Consider the following 7157-nt stretch of genomic DNA (forward strand, 5'->3'; position numbering starts at 1 on the left):
TAGACAAATTCCTGGAAGCGTACGGCTGGAAGAAGAAATAATTCAAACTCTCACGAGAGAGATTGTGCCCATGCAATTGACTCCTCCTGAGAAACAAGAGTTTCAACAAGCCACCCATTGTCACATTTGTGGAGAGGAACTTGGGACTGATCGGATTCGAAAGAGGAGGCCCACAACGCTTGCAAATTGAACTATTGGTTAACGGGTCGAATTGCAGTCATTCTTCATAATCTCTGAAGCTATTATATATGACTCTCACTTCATTATTCAAGGCACGAGGACATTAAAGAACAAGACCATCTACTGCATTCCAAACAAGATGGAAAAGTATGTTTCTTTCTCTATTGGCTACCTGGGTTTTCGGGACTCGCTTGAATCTCTACCTGCTCCCTGAAGTGTTTATGACGGCTGATTTTTTCGAAAGTTTACCCTCCAGGAGAAGACCAGAACGAATCTCTGGTATTCGAATCTCAAACACGCTGACTGCAATCTTGCGCCCCTTTTCAAACTTTGGGATTTTAGTTATAGGTTCAGGACACCCAACTACCATCCAAGTTGACCTCGTCTACATAGGGTTGCGTTGATAGCCTCGCTCGTGGTCAGTTTTAACTGGTTGTAAGCCCGCCAAGATGCTCCATATGAAACACTTTTCATCATCGTTTTTGATGCTAATGATAGCCTTTTTATCCTTTCTTATTTCTCGAGTAAAGGCAGAACTATCAGTTCGGCTTTCCTAAGTTGCTGGCGAGTTCCAATGAGCATGAACTCAGTATTCTCTTCATACAGCTTTAACTTATCTTCGACCATACACGCCCTCACAGTCCTGATGCACCGCTCCATAGCACACATTGCATCAGTCTCTCTATCAGAACTGTCTGGCTTGAACGACAGGTAAACCTAAGTGTCGTCTGTATGTGCATGATTGTTTGGAAGCTCAGTCTTAGTTACTTCAAACAGCTTACTAGCATAGGCAAAAAAGAGTAGCGGTCCTAGACATGACCCTTGAGGAACACTGAATGACAGGCGAGATCTGTCCAGGCACATGATCCGCCCGCACGGGAGCGCTCATTCCGCATATCATGATGAATGAAGAGTAGCCTGGTGTAGCTAATATCTCCGAGTGTTTACCCTCCCTACCATGATATGCCACAGAGGACAGAACACAACACCGGTAACTCTGTTTCCTACTCTTTGGGAATGGTGTATGGGTTCTTTTAGGTCCCACAAGGTTATGAACATTGAAAGGGCTGTGAGACGGGGCCCGCTACGTACGGTTTTTTGGTCCATATCCGAGAAGACTAGACAGTCTAACCAAAGGTATCCTGTTATGCATGGTGAAATAAAATGATACAAAAACAAGAGCGTCATGCATGAGATACTTTGCAGTGTATGGACAAAATTTATTTTAGTTGAGGTAACTGAACTTGAATACAGATGACTCATCTCAATTCAGCATGTGGGAACCAAGGGAACACCCGAAAGGAAATACTTGAAAAACTCTCTGTCACACATGGTGGTAGTAGCCAAAAAGGCAACACTGAACTTGATATTATATCGTTCACAATTGGAATGTATGCTAACTTACTGCTGCAGTCAGATTTGATGCCAGTTTTTCGAATTGAAGGGATCCTCTTGTTCTGAGAGCATCTGTCCATCCTATTCCTTGTGTTAATCTCAGTAAAACCGTAGTTGTGTTACACTGCGAAGAACCTGTCACAGATGGTTGATAATCATCACACTATTACTGCTCTGATAAAATCGATTTCTATGAGTTTTACTGCATTGCATGTATGTGTGGGAGGTTGATCAACTGTTATTAACTACTTTTGTGATATTGTCAACACCATCATCATCATCAATGTTGTTGTTCTTTGAAGTGTTGCAACTCCATCCCACCATTCAAGTCTGTCAGCATTATACAATTTCATTTGGAGCAGTGTCTAATGCTCTAATAACAAGTGGGGCAACTTTTACCCTCTTTATTTTCCATAGCTATTAAATTCAATCACCATATCAAGGCAGGAGTAAGGATTGCACAGTTGGTTAGTGCGCGGCGTTCTTTGCGAGAGGTCCTGAGCTCGATCCCTAGTGACAAAACATCCTTGCTTCGAATTCTTTCTATTCTGTGTAGCTTCAGGTTGCTTTAAATACCCTTAAAACGTAGCACTAATGGAAACAGGAGGGTTAAATGAGCTCACCGTTGGCTTCCTGGGAGAATACCCTCTAGAAGGTAAAGGAACTTTCGACGTTAAATGAGGTATACCTGTACCTAGGCAATTTTTTGACCTTTCCTCTTGTTTGATACCAACCCTCCAATCATTAGGACATGCAACGTCAATGATGAGGCAGTTTTTCCTCTCTTGCTTAACTTTCTCGTCATCATCATCATCATTATCATTAGTATTGACGAAATAAACTCACAAGGGAGCCAGTAACTTCTTTCAGCACAAATTATCATATTATGCAAAAGTGGGCACATGTCACATAAATGATAGCGATAGGCATTAATCAACAAACCGAATAAACGCAAAGTCAACAGCCTATGCCTTTTTTTTACCACAGCCTCACAAACACAATTCCGTTGCTTGGGCATGGTCGAGAGTAGTAAACACCACACCTTGTATTAGACTATTGTGAGGGTCTGTTCCGCAAAGCCAACCAATTAAGGGAAGCTAAGCGTCAGTCCAATAGCTGAAATTCGAGGATGTGATCTCTTTGTTCTTAGATTAGGCAATTACTTGTAGACATTTATGTAATACTTAAGTAGTATTATTATTATTATTATTATTATTATTATTATTATTATTACAGCGACGTGTCACTGGCGTTCGGATTCCGACAAGTCTTCGAGATGTAGAAAAAGATCTTGATTTGCATATGACAGGGGCGGAGCAAATTCCCGAGAGAGATGAATCAATAGGCGATTCATGGGAGGTGTGTAAGGATATTCTGGGCCGATTGGCTACTCCTCGATTTTAATTCTTTTTAAACTTTTTTTTTAATGTTAATTCAACTCTGGCTGGTACCTACAAGACCGAAGGAACAATACGAGCTATCTATAATGAAGGTGTAAAGGATTCAAGAATACAATTTACTTGCAACAGTCAAAAGCATTTTTGCAGTTTTTTCATAGGAGAGATGTCAAGTCAGACGCGAAAGCCGAAGATGAAATGGACTGAGCAGATGAATAAGGATATTTTGGATTGTAAGGAAAAGCTAAGGATCTTGTGTCGTCAGCGAATCCTCCCTGCAACGAAAATGCAAGGAGACGAGGTTATGTAGATGTCATGAAAGAGCCTTGGGACGAAAGAAGATACGACGATTTACAACTGAAGAGCCAAAACCTCCGGGATCAGGCCTCACAACTACAAAAAATGAACAACGGTGGAATCGATGCGAGTACCGCGGGGATGAATGGTGAGGCCGAGGATAATGCTACGGTAGCGATGGATGTTTCTACCCAAGGTTGTGTAATGATACCCAGCTACTTGGATGAGTTCACCTGGTTTCGGAACTTCGGAAAAGACCAAGCATTTGAGCAGTTGCTGAAAGACATCGCTGAACAGTGTTTCGACCGACGCGTCGGTAGTGTGTCGGCCGACGTGTCGGTAGTGTGTTGGCCGACGTGTCGGTCGTGTGTCAGTGGTGTGTGGACCGACGCGTTGGCCGACGTGTTGGCCGACGCGTTGGTGGGATCGGATTCTTAAATTTTACCCAGCAATCGACACTCCGCCGATTGTTAACTGGGGCCTTAATGACGATGGGCAAGTCATAACAGTTAGTGGTGGGTCAATTATCAATGATACGTACAGTGAGATTGTCACTTGGCGCAAAAACACCCTCTTGGTGCCATATGGGAAACGGCACGGGATTTAATCGATCAACTAACTAACCAAGCATGTCAATGATTGAAAAAATGGCACAACAATACATCACATCGCACTCAAAGCGGCAATCGTTCTCCTTGCTCTGGCGCTACAAAAACCTAACCAAAGATCCAAAGCAAAAGAACACCATCAATGTCTCGAAGAGCGGCAGGAGCTGTGGAGAAATGGTGAAATTGACTGTCTTTTGCGGGAGGGAAGAATGATTCAAAGGCGCTTACAAAAAGCAAAGAAGCATGATCCACCAAATAAAGCGAAATTTTTCGCTAAGCTAGTTATTGAAGGTCCAATTAATTCGGTGGTACTTTTTTTGAGCGATGATGATGGTGCGGGCGTGCTGCCCTTGACGGACGTTGATATGACGCAAATGCACGATGAACACCCTTATTGTCTGGTGCGGTGGAAACTATTCCTGATATTTTGTATCAGGAAATATATGGAGAAATCATAAAGGAGGCCCCTTTTTAAGGACTAAAGAATCGGGGGAACCTTCTGGTATCGACGTGGATATATTTAAAAAAATACTAGCTTCTAAATCATTCAAGAAGTTAAGTTCCAATCTTTGTGATGCTCTCGCCACACTCACAAGGAGGTTGTGTACGGAATATGTTCATCCTGCTTCCATCGAGACCATACTAGCAAATCGCTTGATCCCCCTTGATAAGAGCGGTTGTGCAGTCCTTCCCTAGTGCAAAAAAAGTGTTGACTGATTACTAAGCCTGAGAAATAAGTTGCTGCTAGGGAGGGAGATCTTCAGAGATACAGCAATTTATATCACTAGTCAGGGCTACAAGCACCTAAACGCAGCTATTGGGTCCAGGTCTTATGTTGAAGAGTATGTTGGCGAGAAAGTAGAGGATTGGATAAATCAAGTCTATGGGCTCGCAGAGTTTGCCACTTCTCAATCTCAGGCTAGCTTTGCGGCCTCCACATTTGGTCTGCGACATCGTTGGACGTATTTCCTTAGAACACTTCAAGACATTTATGATCTGATGGAAGCGCTAGAGCGCACAATCTCTGACATACTGATACCTGCTATCACGGGGCATAACTGCTCACAGAGTGAGCCATTAAAGATGGGGAGACTGGGTTTTACGAACCCTACAAAACAGGCGGAATCAGAGTACGCAGTGTCAGTCAAGATAACAGCCCCCTTGTAACGGATATAGTTTTACAAGCGTACGAGCCTCTAGATGACACTCTAGTAAGACCTTTGGATCAAAGCGTGCAGAAAGAGAAAGATGAAGACTAGGAAAGCCGCTGATCTTGCTATGGAGAAAGGCGTATCAAGCTGGTTGACAGTAATTCCGCTTAAGGACATGGACTATACTCTCAGTAAGAGGGAGTTTAGAGATGCCGTTCACTTGAGCTATGATTTGCAAATCAACGATATCCCGTAGGTCTGTGTCTGTGGGGATAAGTTCAGTGCTGACCATGCTATGATATGCAGACGAGGGAGCTTCATTATCCAACGGTATTGTGAGCTCCGTGATCTCTAGGCTGAAATGCTGAATGTCATGTGTCATGTTGTAAAGTGGAACCAGTCCTACAGGAGATCAATGGCGAAGTCTTACCAAGAGGTTCTAATAGAGCCCCTGGTGCGCGACTTGACATCCAGGCGCGTGGCTTTTGGGCAAGGCAAGGTTCTGCTTTCTTTGATGTCCGGGTGTGCTACCCAAACGCAGAATCCTGCAAAGACCTTACGCCCCAGCAAAGTTATCACCAACACGAGAACGAGAAGAAGCGACAGTACAGCACCAGATTTCTTGACGTCGAACAAGCCTCATTTAACCCTTTTGTTAGTGTTCACCACGACTGGAGGCATGGCAGATGAGGGTAAGCGATTCCTCATTATACTTGCTGAACTTTTGGCCATAAAGAAAGGAGACGACTATGATACAATCACGTCAAGGCTTCTGTCGAAAGTATCATTTGCTGTCTTGAGATCCGCCCTATTATGTTTCAGAGGCTCACATAGGAGAAGACGCGAACTGTTAAATATGCAGGATACTGACTTTGAGGTCGAACTAGCAGGGTCAAGATATTGAGATCATTATACAAAGATTCCCCATTCCCTATTTTGATGTTATAGTAATAAAGTTTTTAGTATATTTTTTATAGCAATGGTAGTGATTATTATTATTGCTATAATTATTATTATTATTATTATTATTATTATTATTATTATTATTATTATTATTATTATTATTATGTCCACCTGCCCGAGAGCCATTCCTCCTGATGTAGATAATGTCTTCAAGTTCACCATGCTGTTGCTGATTATAGAGATCATATTCTTGGCTGCCCCAACCTCCTCCAGGCATTTCAGGATCCATGAACGCGGCACCATATCATATGCCTTCTTGTAGTCTATCCAAGCCATTGACAAGTTTGTCAACCTTCTCCGGCGGTTCTTCAGGATTCCCTTGTCAACAAGCTTTTGATCCTTGGTTCCTCGGGATCCCTTCCTGCACCCCTTCTGTTCATCTGTTGTATAAGTTCTCTCTCATAACGCCTGTAAAGAGCTTCCACATCATGGGTAGGCAGGCAATAGGGCGGAAGTTGCTGGCCTGGTCACCCTTCCCTTTTTTATCAAAACTGTTCTTCCCTGACCATCCACTCTGATACATTCCTTAGACATATACAGTCTCGTAAGCATTCTTGCAATCTAGAGTGCGATCCTGTCAGTTTCTTAAACCAGAACCCCTGAACAAGATCGGGGCCGGCTGCCTTCCAGTTTGCCATCTTGGTCACTCCATGTCTAATATCCTCCACAGTGATGCTGATATCTTCTTGCACCTCTGTTGTACTTAACTCCACCTCTACATCTTCTAGCCAAGATGCTCTGTCATTGTGATCTTGCTCCGGAAGGAGGTTGCTTCTGTGGGATCAGTTAACACCGTTTCTCCTCGAGGCTTTCTATCTAGTTCTTTGTGGAACAGCTTCTGATTGGTTCTAAACAGGTGGTTCCGTTTGAATTGTTGACATCCCTTGTCGTATCTTTTGATCTTAACTCCACCTGCTTTGATCTTCTTTTTCAACATGCATGAGACATACAAAGTGCCCCTTTCCTCAAGATGATATTTTCTGTTCCTTCTCTCTTTGTTTCAGTCTCATGTTTCCTCTTCGGACTTCCTCAGTCTTGCTCAGGTCTTTTCGCCAAGTTTCGATATTCCCTTTAATCCTTCTCTTCCAGAATGGCTCTTCAGTTCTTCTCCCTTTCCTCCCTTTTATCATTCCCATTCTTTCTGTAGTAACATATGCAGCTGCATA

This window comes from Montipora capricornis, chromosome 13 (genome assembly GCF_036669925.1).
Source record: "Montipora capricornis isolate CH-2021 chromosome 13, ASM3666992v2, whole genome shotgun sequence".
In the NCBI taxonomy this organism is placed as follows: domain Eukaryota; kingdom Metazoa; phylum Cnidaria; class Anthozoa; order Scleractinia; family Acroporidae; genus Montipora; species Montipora capricornis.